This window comes from Cetorhinus maximus, chromosome 2, assembly GCF_964194155.1.
Source record: "Cetorhinus maximus chromosome 2, sCetMax3.hap1.1, whole genome shotgun sequence".
NCBI classification, from domain to species: Eukaryota; Metazoa; Chordata; class Chondrichthyes; order Lamniformes; family Cetorhinidae; genus Cetorhinus; species Cetorhinus maximus.
The window spans coordinates 169,413,389-169,431,437 of NC_135880.1; positions in this window are offsets into that span (position 1 = coordinate 169,413,389).

Consider the following 18,049-nt stretch of genomic DNA (forward strand, 5'->3'; position numbering starts at 1 on the left):
AGGCACAAATTTAAAAAATACATAACTTCGGCAGTTTCACTGTGTTACTCCAATAGGCAATAGATTTTAAGTATATATTTGTGTAATAGGACACATGGATAGGCATTTATGTTTCTGTTGGCCCTTACAATCAATTGTGTAAATTTTGTTTGACTATCCTTAGTCGTTTACATTGTAATGACAAATAAGATAGCTTGTAAGATATTACACCAGGTTTTTAAGCAAAAACACCTTTATTGATTAAATTTGGGATGGGAAAAAAAATATTGATTGCACCTTTTTATGTACACTTTTAACCTCTGATAAAAATGAAAGGCTTCACTGCAGCTCAAAGGCTTACACTGAATTAAATTATCATGAGGATTCCTTCTGTTTAATATTTGAAGCAGATTGGTAAATGCACATAAAGATAATGGCCTGAATTCCACCCTTGGCAGTCGCGGGTGATTGGCAGGTCCAGGAGGGGTCATGAACCAGGCCCCCAACTGCGATTAGCCCACGACTGTGATTTCATGCTGGCTGACCAATTAAGACCCGCCCAGCATGAAATGCGTCTTCTCATAGGTTGGGAAGGGCCAGGCGGGGGCGGGGGCCTGTTGGGTGACAGGTCCAATGGCAACCCGGTGGGTTGTTTAAAAATGGAAGCGGCACCTTCCTGAAGGCTGCCAGGGGAGACTCATATTCAGCAGTCTGGAGCGGCTGGAGACATCAGGCGGGAGGGCAGGTTGGATGGGCATGCCCGTTTTTCAGATGAGTACCTCGCGGTCCTCCTGGAGGAGGTGGGTGTCAGGCAGGGCACCCGCGTTCCCAGGCATGGGAGGAGGAGGCCACTGCATCAGACAACAAAAGCTTGGGAGGAGGTGACAGCCAAGGTCAGCAGCCATGACATTGTGCGGTGCACATGGGTGCAGTGCCACAAAAGGTTCAACGACCTGCTGCGCTTGGCAAGAGTGAGTACCGTATTGGCATGGATCAGTGTGGTGTAGTGTTAAGGGCTGGCCATCCTCCCGTGGAGCTCAGGGGTGTTAGAGTCTGAGTGCCAACTATCAATTACGCTGGAGCTGGCCAAGGGGCTGAGCCCTGGCTGCTTGGAGTGAGTATGTTGCAGCTCAATGGCCACAACTCGGATGTGCCCTGCAAGGTGTTCCTCAGGTGGGGTTGGTCAGGATGCAATGGTGCTTTAGGTGGAGGGTGGACTAATCAATGCTCCCCTGTCCTTTCAGGAGAAGCCATAACAACATAGAGAGGTCAAGGACAGGTGGAGACCCCCCAAACCTCCTAATGTTGATGAGAGTGAACTGGAGCTGGAGAGCCACCACCCGCTTCATTCAGCCAGTCGTGGGAAGGCAGGGGTCCCTGACGAAGATAAGAGTGCAGTGAACAGAGGTGAGAGCTTTGGATTGTGCAAAAAAATTTATGTAGTCTTTTAATTGATGGTAGCCTCAAAACTGGAGTCCCCATTGATCATTGAAAGACAATACACCATGATGTATATCTCCATTGTCTCACCTGGGTGCCTGGCATGCACAGTGACAGTGTTATGACTGAACCTAAAGAGATGTCATTGTTCTCCCTTAGGTTTGCCACCACACACCCAATCACAGGACCCCGAAGAGCTACCCCTGATGCCAGAGGACCGCCGGGCTTCAAATGCACATGTGTCACACCCGCACTCTGAACCAGGCACCAGCAAGATACCAGCATCTCGGTGGGCATTAGATCGGCAGCTAGAATTTTGGAGCACAGCAGTGAGGGCACTTCACACTTGCTTGAGGTGCAAGCAGAGGCAGAGCGTGCTCAGGGTGCTAGCAGTTGGACGACTGCTGGAGACCAGGGTGATGCTGAGTCTGAGGCAGATGATGAGCCTCTGGAGTCATCCATTAGGTGGCAGATGCTGGATGCCCAGCGGGATGTGCGGGAAGACCTGGCGGAGATAGATGAGGGTATGCGTGCCATGGTCTCTGCTGTGGAGGAGTCCATTGTCATGAGCATAGAATAATCTCCATACTATTAAAGTGATTTTTTGTAAAGGTAGGTTAATAGTGGGATTTGGATTAGTTTATCTGTGTGAATGTGTGTGTGTGGGGGGTGGTGGTGGTGGTTAATTGAATTTGAGATGGTTGGTCTGGAGCTTTTGAGTTATCAAAAGGGAAGCTAGGTTAGAAATGCTGAATATGTAAATATGGCTGAAATTTTAGAATGTGAGCTGTGAGGAAAATTTGCATTTTTAGTCAAGTTAGAGTAGTTTGAATTTCAAAGAGATGCTAGAATGTTACACCTAGCTAAAAGAAGCTAATCGAAACAGTCTGTTTATTTTTCCCAAAGCTTATTAATAATATGAGTACTATGAAAGATTTACATTATGAGAAAAATAAAGTTGCAAAGACATATTTGAACAATGGAATTTACATTAAAAAGGGGAAAACATGTATAAAGGAGATGAGGTTATATGTAAGGAAAGAAGACACTCTAAGATCTAACAGAAGTGTGAAAAGCCTCCAGCCTCTATGCATCAAGTTGCTGTCTACAGGAACCAAAGCTAAGAAAATTCACTGTGAGTATCACTGTCCAGGGTATTGTGTGCTTTGTCTGGGGTCTGTTGAAATCTATATTGTTTTACTGTTGCCTTAACAGAGGTGTAACTGGGAGCCAGATTAATTAGGGGAGTTAGGAGTTATTATAGTAATAATTTGTAGGCCTATGTATATGTGCTTGAAAACTTTTCTTCTATTAATAAATGTCTAATTTAGTTTTGTAAAAAAAAAACCTTTAAGTGTCGTTGGACTTATTACTACTGAATTCAAGGCATGCAACTCAAATTAAATACATATTGAAAAACAGTTGTGGCAGCTGTTTCAAGTTTCCCTCTGGGATTTGAGCAGCTCAACATTTATCATCCACTGTGCCATAACAAAATAGGGGGCTCTTTGCAGGATATATTTGAGATTCCCCACTTGGTTTGGAGTTGGTGAATCTTAAGGTTACAAGTATGAGAAGCTCTTTGATTTCAGGAGTTGGTGTGAGGTTTTCTTTTTAAGTGGTAAGACTGCAATATGTCTTTGGCAGTTGCTTAGACTTATCTGGGAGTTCAAGTTATAACTTTGGTTGGTTTACAAAAGGTAAATAAAGCTAAGTTAATGGAATTGGCAGATAAATTACAATTAGGATTACCTGCAGGGGTGAGGAAATCTGACATAATTGAAGGCTCAGCACAGCGTTTGAAATTGGAAGGAATACTCAAGAGACCGAGTTCTCCAAGGGGTTGGTCATTGGATGAGCTCAAATTCAGTTGTAAATGAGAAAAATGGAACTAGAGGCAGCAGAAAAAAGAAAAACACAAGAGAAGAAGCATTCCAAAGGGAACAGGCAGAAAGGCAGGAGAGAGAGAAAGAAAACAGGAAAGGGAATTAGAAATGGCGAGGTTAGAAAAGGAGGAAAGAGAAAAAGAGAGAGAAATAGAATTATAGCTTAAAATGCTGGCGGTTAAAAAAGAGACACCAGAAGTGGGAGGGAATTATTTCCAGATCAGAGCCCACTGGGGAGATGTTTAAATTTATACAAACTCTTCCAAAGTTTGAAGAAAGAGACGTTGAAGCATTATTTATTCCATTTGAGAAGATAGGTAAACAAATGAAATGGCCACAGGAAAACTGAACATTGTTGTTACAATCTAGGTTGGTGTGTAGATTGCATGAGTTTTATGTTTCACTGCCAGAAGGAATGTCAATGAACTACGATGTGATGAAAAAGGCTATTTTGAGTGCATATGCGTTGGTTCCTGAGGCATACAGGCAGAGGTTTGGAAATATGAGAAAACAGCCTGTGCAAACTTATATTGAGTTTGAGAGAGTAAAACAAATTAATTTTGACTGTTGCATACGGGCATTGAAGATAGAGACGACATATGCAGCTCTTAGAGAAGTAATTCTTTTGGAAGAATTTAAAGATTCAATTCTTTTGGTAGTGAGAACTCATGTGGAGGAACAAAGGGTTGAAGCAGCAAGACAAGCAGCAGAAATAGCTGATGATTATGGGTTAGCTCATAGATCCAAACATATTTTCATCACCCTTTTAAATCATAGAAGGATAGAAAGTGGAAACATGAAAGGAGGACGCATAATAAAGGAAGAGAAGGAGTAGGTGGAAATTCCCAGAAAGATTTTTTTCTCAGAATAATAAGGAAGGTGCTGAGGGTAGAACTGACACTCAAAACTTGAAGTGTTTCCATTGTAATAAAGTTGGATACACAAAGTCAATGTGTTGGAAATTACAGGGAAAATCTGATAAGATTATTGGGTTGCAGAAAAGTTCTGGAAATAAAAGTACAGTGGGTTCTGAGGTCCAAGCACAGGAAAAACCAATGGTTTGTGTACAGGTAAAACAGGAAGACTCAGTGATAGGTAAAGAAGTGGGAAAGTATTCACAATTAACCCAAGGGAGTTCTGAGGAGCAGATGCAGAATTTTAAAAAAGATTTTATATGTGAAGGGGAAGTCTTTCCATGTGTACAAGGTGGAGTAGGTAAAGATGTTAAAATTTTAAGAGATACAGGGTCTAGTCAATCCTTAATGTTTGTGGGCTAGTGACATTTGTTGTTCAGAGGGAGTACTGCAGGAACAGGTAATAATAAGTGGGGTTCATGCAGATGCTAAACCTATTCCCTTGTGGAAGGTAAATTTAAAGAGTAAGTGGAAAACAGGTGAGGTAATTGTTGGAGTAGTATAAAAATTGTCCATTGCAGGGGTTCAATTTATTTTAGGTAATGACATAGCTGGATCACAGATGTGGGTGATACCTATGGTAGTTGATCAGCCTATAGAGGTGTCTTCAACATAAGTGTTGCAGAAAGGGCATCCTGGATTATTTCCAGATTGTGTGATAACAAGATCACAGGCTCACAGGTTGAAACAGGAAGAACAGGGAGTTAAAAGGCAGGGAGAAGATGTGGAATTCCAATTAGCTGACACTGTTTTTGATAAGATTGTTAAGGGAAAAGAATGGAGGATAATGCAGCTGAGGTATTTAGCTTACGGTAGTTGGCAAAGTTACAGAAAAAGGTTACACGGGTAAGACAGCTATATCAAACAGCTTACCTGGAAACAGCTGGAGTGTATTCAGAATGTTACTACCTTAAGGTAAAGTTTTAATGAGAAGATCACAGCCATATCATGTCTCAGCAAGTAAAAACTGGAGGGAAGTGCATCAGATTGTTATACCATTTGAATACAGACATGGAATCCTGAGAATAGCTCATGAAATTCCAATGGGGGGGACATTTAGGATTTAGAAAGACACAGGCAAAAATACAAAAACATATTTATTGGCCTGGATTGCATAGAGATGTAGTCAAATCCAGTCGAACATGTCACACATGTCAGGTGATAGAGAAACCATGAGCAGTGATTAAGCTGGCACCTTTAATTCCAATTCCAGAATTTGAAGAACCTTTTACTAGAATCATGATTGATTGTCCAGGACCCCTTCCTAAGACTAAAAGTGGAAATCAGCGCTTGCTGACAATAATGGGCGTGTTTACAAGGTTTCCTGAAGCAATACCTTTGAGACATATTACAACAAAGAGAATTGTGGAAGAGTTGACTAATTTTTATACAAGATATAGTTTACCACAAGAAACACAATCAGATCAGTGTTCAAATTTCATGTCACAGCTGTTTAAGAAAGTAATGGCAGTTTGGGAATAAAATAGTTTAAGTCAACAGTTTATCATCTGGAGCTTTGGAAAGATGGCAACAAACTTAAAAACTATGATGACAACTTATAATTAGGACTATCCACAAGATTGGGAAGTGGGGGCATCCCATTCTTGTTATTAGCTATTATGGATTCTCCTAATGCATCAACTGGATTTAGTCCTTTCAGACTAGTCTATGGTTATGAGGTAGAGGTACCACTGAAACTGATTCAGTGAGAAATTGGTGGGCTAAAATTCCGAAACTTCTCCCCTGGATTATTTATCAAACTTCAAAGACAAAGCATGTGAGTAAACTAGGAAGCATTTAAAGATATCACAGCAAGTAATGAAAATGAAGGCAGACAGGAAATCTACAGCTCGTAGTTTTGTTGCTGGGGTAAATGTGCTAGTTCTGTTCCAAGTACTGTGTGTCTCGTTAAAGGCAAGGTGTAGTGGGCCTTACAGGGTTGAAAAGAAATTGTGTGAAGTAAATGATTTAATAAATATTCCAGATAGAAGAAAGAATCAGAGGGTGTGTCATATAAATATGCTTAAAAAGTACTTTGACAGGGAAGAGGACCAAAAGGAGCTATTAGTAGTGGTAGATAAAGAGAAAGAGGTAGAAATGAAGGATTCTAAAATTAATTTTGCTCTAATCAAATTGGATATTAAGGAGGTACTTGAAAATTTCAATGTAATATTGAGTTACCTTCCAGATAAGTGTCAAACTTATTTGGAGAAGCTATTGCAGTCACACATAGCTATTTGTGGGAATAAGCTGGGGAGGCCAAATTTAGCTATATATGATGTGTGTAGAAGTTTCATCTTTGATAAGACAACATCCTTATAGATTAAATCCGGCAAAGTTATCACAGGTACAAAAAGAAATTGACTTCATGTATCAAAATGATATCATTGAGTTTATTTGCAGTGACTGGAGTTCGCCTATTGTGATGGCACCGAAACCGGATGGAACACAATGACTGTGTGTGGACGATCGAAAGGTTAATGTTGTGACAAAAGCAGATTCATATCCTATACCATGGGAAGAAGATTGCATTGAGAAAGTGGGGCAATCAAAATTTTTCACAAAGATTGACTTGCTAAGAGGATATTGGCAAGTAGTGTTATTGGAGAGAGCAAAGGAGATATCAGCTTTTGTGATGCCGAATGGACTATATCAGTTTAAAGTCATGCCATTTGACATGAAAAATGCAACATTTCAAAGACTGACAAACAAAGTAATTACAGGGCTGAGCAATTGTGCTGTTTATATTGACGACTTGATAGTTTTCAGTCAAAGGTGGGAGGAGCATTTACAAAATCTGGAAGAAATATTTACTCAATTAAAAGATGTTAATTTGGTAATGAGCTTGGCTAACAATGAATTTACAAAAGCGCAAGTTACATATCAAGGCCATACTATTGGGCATGGTAAGGTGGTTCTGAGAGATGTAAAAGGCAAGGCTATCGTGGATTTCCCTGTGCCCTGGGCATAAGTGGGTTTTATCGGACATTTGTACCAAATTTTAGCAGTGTAGTTGCTCCATTGATTGAATTATTAAAAAAGAACAAGAATTTCAGTGGAGACTGGAGTGTCAGAAGGCATTTGGCAGTGTCAAAACTGGATTGACTACAACACCAGTTTTGGCAGTACCCATTTATGCCAAGCAATTTAAGTTGGCTGTTGACACATGTGATATAGGAATTGGGGCCGTATTGTTACAAGAAAATGGCACTGGAATTGAGAAACTGGTAGGGTATTTTTCACGGAAGTTGAATGTACAACAGAGAAGATATTTAACAATTGAAAAGGGGACTCCGGGTCTGCTACGAGCTTGGAGCATTTTGAGATTTACATTACAAGTATTTAATCAGAAACAGTTGTTTATACAGACCACAATCCTTTAAAGTTTCTGGGCAAATTCGCAACAGAAGTGCAAGGCTATTCAGATGAAGCTTATTATTGCAAACATTTAATCTAAAGATTATACATGTGGCTGGGCAAGAAAACATAATTACAGATGTGTTGTCAAGGGTTGAAGCTCAAAGGAGAAAATTGGACATGTAAAAACCTGGACATTGGACTGGAATGATTTTTGTTCATACCAAGGATTTGTATATATATTGTTCTGTTAATACATCCATCTTGTAACGTAATACTATGAGTATATAGATAAGTATAGGAGGTAATGTAAGGTGGGTTAAGAAAATGAAGCCATCTTTTTAAATTATGATGGTTCATTTTACAGTAAGGAGTGAGATGTCATGAAAACATAATAATTTTCATAATATTATTGAGATTTATTGTAAAGGTAGGTTAATGGTGGGGTTTGGATTAGTTTCTCTGTGTAGATGTATGTGTGTGTGTGTGGTAGGGTAGGGGTGGATTTAATTGAATTGGAGACAGCTGGCCTAGAGCTTTTTAGTTCTCAAAAGGGAAGCTAGGTTTGAAGTGCTAAATACGTAAACATAGCTGAAGTTTTAGAATGTGAGGTGTGAGGAAAATTAGCATTTTTTAGATAAATTACAGTAGTTTCAATTTCAAAGAGATGGTAGGATGTTGCACCAAACTAAAAGAAAATTCAGAGGCAGCTTATTAAACTGTCCTTTGTCTTCTTTCTCCTGCCTTTAGAATGTTATGAAAAGTGTGAGTTAAGTTTTCACACAGCAGCCAGGTGCGAAGTTCGAAAAGACATTAATGTATAAGCATTGACTTTTTCTCTCAGGCCATATGGCACTGGTCTCATCTTCATGAAGCGAGGGGTTGCTTCAGGATCCACATAAATCTTGGCCTACAGGCCCTGGATTTTTCCCATTTCGTACTGGAAGATGGTGGCACACTTTTTAAGTAGTTCTGGTAGCCCACTTGCTCTCAAATGAAAGATTTCAGACCATTCTAACTTAATCTCCTTTAATCAATGTCACCCCAGGAGACTTGGCCGTTCGCCTGCTACCACCATCACAGGTAGCTGTGCCAATTGGCTTCCATAGTGAACAGTTTCTCTGCTTATGACTTTTACTTGAATCTCTCCACCTATGTATGTTTTTAGCTTGGCAGCTGTTCATTGCAAACTTAATTGATGTTCCCCATTATTCAAGTACCTGAAAGTATATTCCCCAATTGTTGTAGTGGAAGCTTTCATGTCCACTTCCATTCTAACAGGTTTGCCATTTACCTTCACTGTGACAAATATTGGTTCTGTCTTTCCAACTTTCAGATTAAACAATGAGTAAATGTCTGAATTTGTTGGGCAGAATTTAGCCCTTGGCTGGTGGTCGGGCCCCACCGGCAGGTGGACAGCCGATCCCCGCCACCAAAACGGGGCCCACCGCCATTTTTAGTGGATGGCCCAATTAAGGCCCACCCAGCGGCCTGCATGACAGGAAGCGCTATGCGCTTCCTATTCCGGGAGGGAGGGAATCCCCAACTGTCAAAGTTTGCTCTTTCGAGCTTGCGTGCAAAAGAACACACTGCTGCCTGAGGCAAAGTCCTGTCTCAGGGAGTTTAGTGAAAGGTAAGTAAAGTCAAAAAATAGAGACATTTTAAAATTATTAACATATCCCCCTCATGTGACAATGTCACACGAGAGGGTACATGTTGATAACAAACTCATAATATGTATTAAATTTTTACAAAACGGTAATGAAAGTGGATCAGGTTCATTAATAATCTACAGGCCGCTGGGGCTCCTGGCCTGCCCGCCAGCCTTAAGGTTGGACGGGCAGGGCATTTAACTATCTTAATGAGCTTGTCAATAGCCTTAATTGGCCATTGATAGGTCGGCGGGCGGACAGCTGATTTCGCTGTCCGCCCGCCTTCCTTAAGATTTAACTGGCCTGGAATGACGTCGGGGATACCTCCCAGCATCATCCCGCGTCATTTTCCCCTCGGCGAGCGGGCCCTGCCCCCAAATTGCTGAGGGGGAAATCCTGGCCATTGTATCAGGCTCTTCTACATTGTAGATTTCATTGGGGTTCTTCTTTTGTTTACAAGCCTGCTTGAATCTTTCCTTGCATTGCCCCATCATATGTCCATTTCTATGACAATAGTAGCATTCAATTTTTTAATAACTGTCAATCGCTAAAAGACTTATTGTTTCCACCTCTATTAAAATTATTCTGCAATTTTGCTGCTAAGTTACTTTTCTTTATTCTTCGGCTAGCGGGGATTGTTTCCCGCCTCTCAACAGAGTCTCGCTTTCTTGCATCACTTTCGGCTGAGGTTTCCTGCCCGATGTGGACGACGGCACCATTTTGCGCGCCCTGTATTGCTTTTGAAACTCTTACTGCGCTTTCCATGGCCAGCGCTATCTCTAGCGCCTTCTTGAATTCCAGATTCACTTCGGACAATAATCTTTCTGAACGGTGTCCTCTTTCACACCAGACAGTAAATGATCTCTGAGCATGTCATTGAGAGTCATACTGAACTCCCAATGGTTCTGTTTGTTGCTTCAAGTTTTCTACGTAGCAAGCAATTGTCTCGGCCGTAGCTCTATTTCGTGAATTAAACCTGAACCGCTGCATCATGACTGAGGGCTTGGGTTGAAAATGACCCTTCATGAGGTCCACCAATTTATCAAAATTGTTCAAACCTGGGGCATTGAGTGCCATCAAACTTTGAGTCAGACTATAGATTTTGCTCCCACGAGTACTCAAGAGGATCACTCGCCTTTTCTCTTTCCCCATAATCCCATTAATTTGAAAAAAGAAAGTGAGATGTTCTATATGTTGAGACCAATCCTCTGTGGCTGTTTCAAAAAGATCAATCCTTCCAGATTGTGGCATTTTGAGAGAGGATAACTTCTTCAATCCTAACGGAGCTTGCTATTTATAATCACTGGGTGAGGTACTGTGCAGGTTTCTTTTTAATTTGATTTCTTCTGTCCAATCTGATTTATCCTCATCAGCAGTTTTTTGTAGGGTGGCTGAGTTGTGCTAATAATGATAGAGTTGACCTGCAGCCACTTCTTGGGTGGAAACACTGGGCAGCATTTTACCGTCAGCAAGCAGGGGGCGGGACCCGCTCGCCGACGCGTAAAATGACATGGGATGATGTCACCCGGCCCCATTTAAATTTTCAGAAAGGCGGGGGCACAGCAAAATCAGCTGCGGGCCCGCCGACCTGTCAATGGCCACTTGAGGTCATTGACAGGATCAATTAACCAATTAAAGGACCTGCCTGTCCAACCTTAAGGTTGGTGGGCAGGCCAGGAGCCCCGGTGGCAAATAGAAAAAACATGAAACCTCATCCACCGGCGGGATGAGGTTTCGTGTAGGGTTTTAAAAAGTTTAATAAAGTTGTTCTATAAATTATGAACATGTCCCAACTCATGTGACATTGTCATATGAGGGGACATGTAAGGGATTTATCTTTTCTCTATTTTTAATATTTTTAAAAGTCAATGCGATCTCCCTGAGGCTGCACTTTGCCTCAGGGAGATGAGTGCGCTCTTTAGTGCGCATGCGTGAAAGAGCGCACTCTCGATTCTAGGGATTCCTCCCTCCCGCACAAGGAACGCATAGCGCTTCCTGTCGGATGTCACGCTGGGCGGACCTTAATTGGCCCACCCACGTAAATTGGCGGTGCGGCCCCGATCGCTGGCTGTGATCAGCTCCACACCTGCCTGAGATTGGGTCAGGCCCGCCAAACAAACAGAAAACTCGGCCCATTAAGTTTATTTACAATATACTCAGCAGCAACTACACATGTGCTTTCAACTTCAAGGACAGGATCTTCCCCCCATCGGGGGGGAAGTTGAAGTGCGGGTGCGCGGAGGCGCGCCTCTGATCGGCGCCCCCAATATGGGGTATGCTGCCATTTTATGTGGATGGGCCAATTAAGGCCTACCCAGCGTGACATCCGCACAGAAGCGCTATGTGCTCCCTATGCGGATGGGGGGGTAATCCCTAAACCCGAGAGTGTGCTCTTTCGCACATGCGCATGAAAGAGCGCACTCATCTCCTTATCTCCCTGAGGCTAAGTGCTGCCTCAGGGAGATCGCCTCTAATGTACTAATTATTAAAAATAGAAAAAAAAAATTCCCTGACATGTCCCCTCATGTGACACTGTCCCATGAGTTGGGACATGTCCATAACTTTTTTTAAAACTTTTTTAATTTTTTAAAACCTACATGAAACCTCACCCTGCCAGTGGATGAGGCTTCATGCTTTTTCTAATGCCCGCCATGGCTCCATTAATTACTTTAATGACTCTGTCAATGGCCTCAATTGGCCATTGACAGGTCGGCGGGTGTACAGCTGATTTTGCTGAGCCCCCGCCTACCTGAAAATTTAAATGGGGCGCAGTGACATCGGGAGTCATTTTACGCATCGGAGAGCGGGCCCTGCTCCCTGCTAGCCAACGGGAAAATCCTGCCCCAACTCTAACTCTACAATGACTGCAGAGGTAGCCCACGCTACTCTCCTATTGGTTTCAACAGATCATGTGATCTTACTTAACAAGCATTATTCTTAAAGGTACATTACAAACTAAATAAAACCATAATTACTATGGTTTTATTTAATAGGTTTTCCTAATGCGTGGCTGCTTCCATCCCCACCACCGCACACGCGCTTGTGCGCTATCTTCAACCGCAGGACAGCCCTTGCCCACGTTGCCTCAACAACAGGTCAGTGCTTCCCCCCTCCCCTCCAAGTCATCTCAGCTGCAGGGCAGCCCTTTGCCCCTCTCCTCAAGTTGCCTCAACCACAGGACAGCTCTTGCACCCTCTACCTGCTTGCCTCAACCTTGAAGTCCAACAGGTGACACTCTTGAGCGCTGCGCAATGGTACTCTGCACTCACCTCTGACTTTCCCTCAAAGTGCAGGCCGCCAAATACATGCCTTATTTATGCTGTTGTGAAATACGTCAGCATACTTTCCCGCCGACATGAGCGGACGATCCAGGGGTTGGGGTGGGGGCGGGGCAGCGGTGGTGGGTGTGGGGTGGATGTTTCCAGCCGACTGGCCTTTTAATGATATGCAGACGTAGTATAATGAGGTTCCCAATGCCCAATGGCGGGAAACGCGACCCGCCATTGACAAGCTGAGCGGATGATCGCAAACTGGTTTCATGATGTTGTGAAACCAGTATTTGGCCTTCTTGCTATATTGTGCACTCACCTCGGTGAACACGCCCAACACCAGTGTGCAGGAAAAACTCTGCCCTCAGTCTTTTCAATCTGAGTGCAAGTTCCCAACCGCATCCAGTATGGTGAACAAAATAAACGTGTTCTCTCTGTTGCTATGCTCTCCCTCACTCTATCTGTCTTTTTTTCTCTTTCAGATATTTGCAGACTGACCCTGTCTGTGAATTTCTGTGATTTTTATTTAGGAAATCCTGTAACCCAATCCGACAATGGCTTCCTGTGGATCCTTTCCTTCCCAAAGCCTATCTCCATGGCAATGTGAATCACATGGGCCCTGTATCTATGCAGAATGCAAATTACCTATTCTCTAGAAACTCCAACTCTATACTGTCTTGGAAATTAAATAGACAGATTGTAGTAACTCTGTTTACAAAACCTGACATTCCTAACACCTCACTGGGACTTGGAGACTAACACAAAATCCATCATCAGTACAGCTGTTCTAGTCATTGTTTACAGGTGTGAATGTATTTTGCCTTCTTTCCAGTACGACAACCTGCCACCCACCTTTTACCCTTTTATCTTTAGCTACTAAGCCATCCCGGCTTGTTGTCAGCAGATTTCAGAATGGGTCACATCTTTCCCTTCATTCCTCCATTTTGCCCTCAATTAAAGACATCGTCCCAAAACACAACAATCTTATAAAATCAAAGATTTATAACAGAGTGAGAACTTAGGTGACAAGATTCCAGGGATAGTGACCTTTTATGTAGCTAGGCAGTTGGAAAGTGCTTGGTTGATTGTCCTTTGGGGAATGTTCCAATGTTTTTGATTTTAGAAACAGTAATGTACGCCAGACTTTCAAATCAATTTCTGTTCCCAATTTTATTAATAGATGGAATGTTTCTGGCACTGTTGTCACTTTGATCTGTTCTGTTTTGCAAGTTAAGGTAAAGCATTATGAAGATGTATGGCTGGCATAAAACTGAGGTGCATCAATATGAACATTATTAAAATGATGTATATTGAGGAACCAGTCCAATGACAAAGGTGTTCACATGCTCATTTTTCTGTTCACAGACGAACGATGTGTTTTCTATGTGTTTTAATGAAAGCTCAAGACTCAGCTGCTGACTAAAACATTTTGCAACATAATGTTGTCAGACGAGATGCTATTATATCATCTTCGCTATGGGGCTCACAAGACAATAATCATCACCAAATACCATTCATTTACCAGGCTCCAGCAAACCTTTGTCAGTATTGTTTGGCAGCCATTCAAAGTTCACATACATTGATCTGTTAATGCGTAGCCTGAAAGAGTGGTGAAAATAGATTCAACAATAACTTTTAAAAGGGGATTGGATAAATAATTAAAGGTATTCAAAGCTCCCCTTGGGGGCAGGGCAGGGAATTGGGACTGATACGTTTTTTTTTTCAAAGAGCTGGCATAGGCATAATAGGCCAAATGACCTCCTTCTGTGCTATATGATGCTATGATTCTATTAATATTCTCAGTAAAAAGAGTACCTGGTACAAAGGAATGCAAATCTCCCTCTGTGCTTTCAGCTGAGTTTAAACATCAGTCAAACCAGTAGGCTGTTCAACGTATTAGAAATAATGAAATACTGACAAGTAGAGTCAGCATAAAAATATATTGACGATTTAGATCTTTAGCCGATGAAGCCATTGAATGAAACTTCTCAATATGTTTCACTTGTGGGATTTATAAATTCTCAAATTGTGTGTAAAGAATAGATTTCCTTTGTTCAGTGATTTCAAATGATCACAACAACATGCAAGAGAGATTTTGAGTTAATATCACAAGGGATTTTAACTGTAGTTGTTCTTGAACTACCTTTTTTTACTCCCTGTTCCTGAGGCAATCAATATTAATGCTACTCCAGGTCATGATAGGAAAATCAATCCTTGAGTTATTTTTTTCAAATGATGCCTCCAAGGACCCATTCTGAAAGTTAAAAGCATTTTCAAGGACTTTTTTTCAGATACGATTGAATGTAGAGATTAATGATGCCAATCAGAGGTGTGAGATCTTTGTGGTGGGGGTGGTGTGGCGTTTGGGGGATTAACATAAAAGATACCTTCAATTAAAATGTTGATTGTATACAATGACACCAGTGCTATCTAACAAATGATTGCAGCTATCTAGTTTAAAATAGAGTTGAAGTTAATTTGAAAACAGCAATGTGCAACCTTTCTCCAAGTTCGATAAAGTCAAGGTTTAAAGAAATACCTCAAACATTTAGTTATGAATTTATTCCTGCCCCTGTTTTCCACAGCTTATTTGATCCCTTCAGTAGGCCCTTCCACCCCATTGCTTAAGCTAATTCATATTTACTCATTGAATGGCTTCTTCTGGGTTTATCATGGGCCAGAATCTTCGGGTCAGCGAGTGAGGATGGGGCCAACTCGTAAAATGATGCGCGGTGACATCCGGCGTGCGTCCCGGCATCACCGCGCATCATTCAGATCTTGAGTTCGGCGGGCGTGCACCAGAGTGCGCTGCACACCCGCCGAACTGTCAAAGGCCCATTCAGGCCATTTAAACAGCATTTAAACTAATAAACTGAGCTGCCCGTCCAACCTTAAGGTTGGCGGGGGGCAGGCGAAGAGCCCAGGTGGCCTTCGCATTTATCATGAAACCTCATCCACGGGCGGGATGAGGTTTCATGTAGGTTTTTAAAGTTTAACAAAAGTTTTGAATCAAATTCATTGACATGTCCCAGCTCATGTGACAGTGTCACATGAGGGGACATGTCTTAAATTTTTTTTTTCATTATTAAAATTTTCAAAAATCAAACTAATCTCCCTGAGACAGCTCTGTGCCTCAGGGAGATTTCTGTGCTCTTTCGCCACAGGTGAGTGAGAGAAGGGTGGGGTTTTTGGGGTGGGGTTTGAAATTAAGAGCACCGGGGTAGCTGTCAGCAGATCCCTCCTTCCTGATGCCGGGTCCCTCAATCAGGCACGTACTCAGTGCCCTTAAAAGAGGGATAGTCCCTGCAGCCTGGAAGCAAACACAACAGGGTTTGCTTTTCAGGCTTCCACATGGTGAGACCTCCATCCATCGCTGGTTGAATATCATCAGGGGCGCAATGAAACCCTTAAGTGGACATTAATTGCCCATATAAGCGCCTCAATTGGCAACAAAGCTGGAAGGCCATTCATGAGACTTAGCTTGGACTTAGTTGGGGCTGAGGGTGAAGGCGGTGGAATCCCCACCCAACACCCACCTGCCCAATTAAATGCCCCCCATCACCAAACTCGCCTCAGAGAAGGGCGTTAAATCCTGCTCTTGCTGTGCACGGATTTGTTGCTCCCTTTTCCCCATTAGAACAGTGATGACACTTCAAGAGTACTACATTAGCTGCAAAGAGTTTTGCTAAGGTTATGAAAAGAGCTTTAGAAACTTAAATCTTTCTTTTGACATTCACTGGACCTCTACTGCAGGCAGACAGGATGGCAGTACGAGACGATTGGAAAATTGTGGGTAACATACCCATGTCTTTCAGTCCAACGTTTCAATAAGGTGAGGTTCTTAGCTGCCATTTTGTACTTGGGAGGTTATCTCTCATCTACAGAGGAACACTTCAAACAACACAACTCCCTCAAAAAACTCAGTCAAAAGTGCAATATCTTAAGAGCCTCAGTGCAGTTACTCAAATGCTAATAATAATGAAAAACAAGACATGGACACACCCGTGGAGTTCTATATTTCACCTTTTCTCCTGGTATAAAAACAGAAGTGCTGAAAAAACTCGGCAGATCTGGCAGCATCTGTGGAAAGAGCAACAGAGTTAATGTTTCAAGTCCATTATGATTTCCTTACTGATGTCCATAAAGGTACAAGTGTTACTATCAGCGTAAGAGGGCATTTGATTATCAAAGACAATGTAAAGGTTTTTACAGGTTTGATAATAAAAAATAGCTTTGATTAATCAAGGCTGGGAGCCACCTGAGTTCCTATTGAACCAATGGTTGCGGATCCCCAGACTAGTTACACCTCAAGAGCTCAATTAGGACTTGAGCCTGCGATCTTCTCACTCAGCAAGGTGCAAGAGGTAGAGTTGGAGGAACAGAGGCATCTTGGAGGGTTTTAGGACTGGAGGAAGTTACAGAGATAGGGACTGGTGAGGGTTTTAAAAATAAGAAAGGGAATTTTAAACTTGAAGCATTGCTGGACTGGGAGTCACTGTAAGTTGGTGAGCATTGGGGTAAAGGTGCAAGTTAGGATATGGTGGCTGGGCTTTGGATACATTAATGATAACCATTAAATAGTCCAGTTATTTTGATATGAAAATATAATACCACAACATTACAAGTTGTATCTAGATGCACAGGACTTATACTGAGCCCCAGATGGAGTTTTTTTTTCCATCTGTTCATGGCATTTGGGCATCGCTGGCTAGGCCAGCATTTATTGCTCATCCCTATTTACCCTTCAGAAGGTGGTGAGTTGCTTTCTCCAACCGCTTTAGTCCATGTGGTGTAGAGGTCCACCCACAGTGTTGTTAGGAAGGGAGTTCCAGGATTTTTGCCCAGCAACAGTGAAGGAGCGACAATATAATTCCAAGTCAGAGTGGTGAGTGACTTGAAGTGGAACTTGCAGATGGTGGTTTTCTCATGAAGCTGCTGCCCTTGTCCTTTTTGTGGAGATTTTCTTCATTCTACACCTCGGTGCATTGACTACAGAGAATAACAGAAAACCTTCCTTTTGCCATCATTTTCTGCTTGTGGTGCAACAGGAGTGAGCTTGCTTCCATAGCTTGGAGAGAAATTACTCTTTGCCAATGAAAACTGATGACCACAGGAATGAGCAAGGCAAGGCACTTGCAGAAGTAAGCTGTAAGGAAACATCTTCTTGGGTTCAATGGCTTTGGAAGAATCCCTGGTCTCTTCAGGCTGTGGCTGTTTTCGGTATGAGCTGAACATGTGCTGATGGGTGAAAATGCTAGAAGTCCCTATTAATCACGCTGTGGGAGCACCTTGCCCACACAGACTGGCACATTCAAGAAGAAGGCTCACAAACACCTGCCAAGGGCAACTTAGGGTTTGGCCAGTGACGCCACATCCTGAGGTTCAATACAAGGAAATTGAGTACATACTGATGTCATTGTATCAGCCAATTAGTTGGAGGCAGGGCAAGACTTAAGGCAGGACTTAAAGCAAACAAAGCCCATTTTACAGAAAATAGTGTCTACTTACAAAGCCACATGCAAACAGAATCTATTTATGAGCCTGCGCACAGT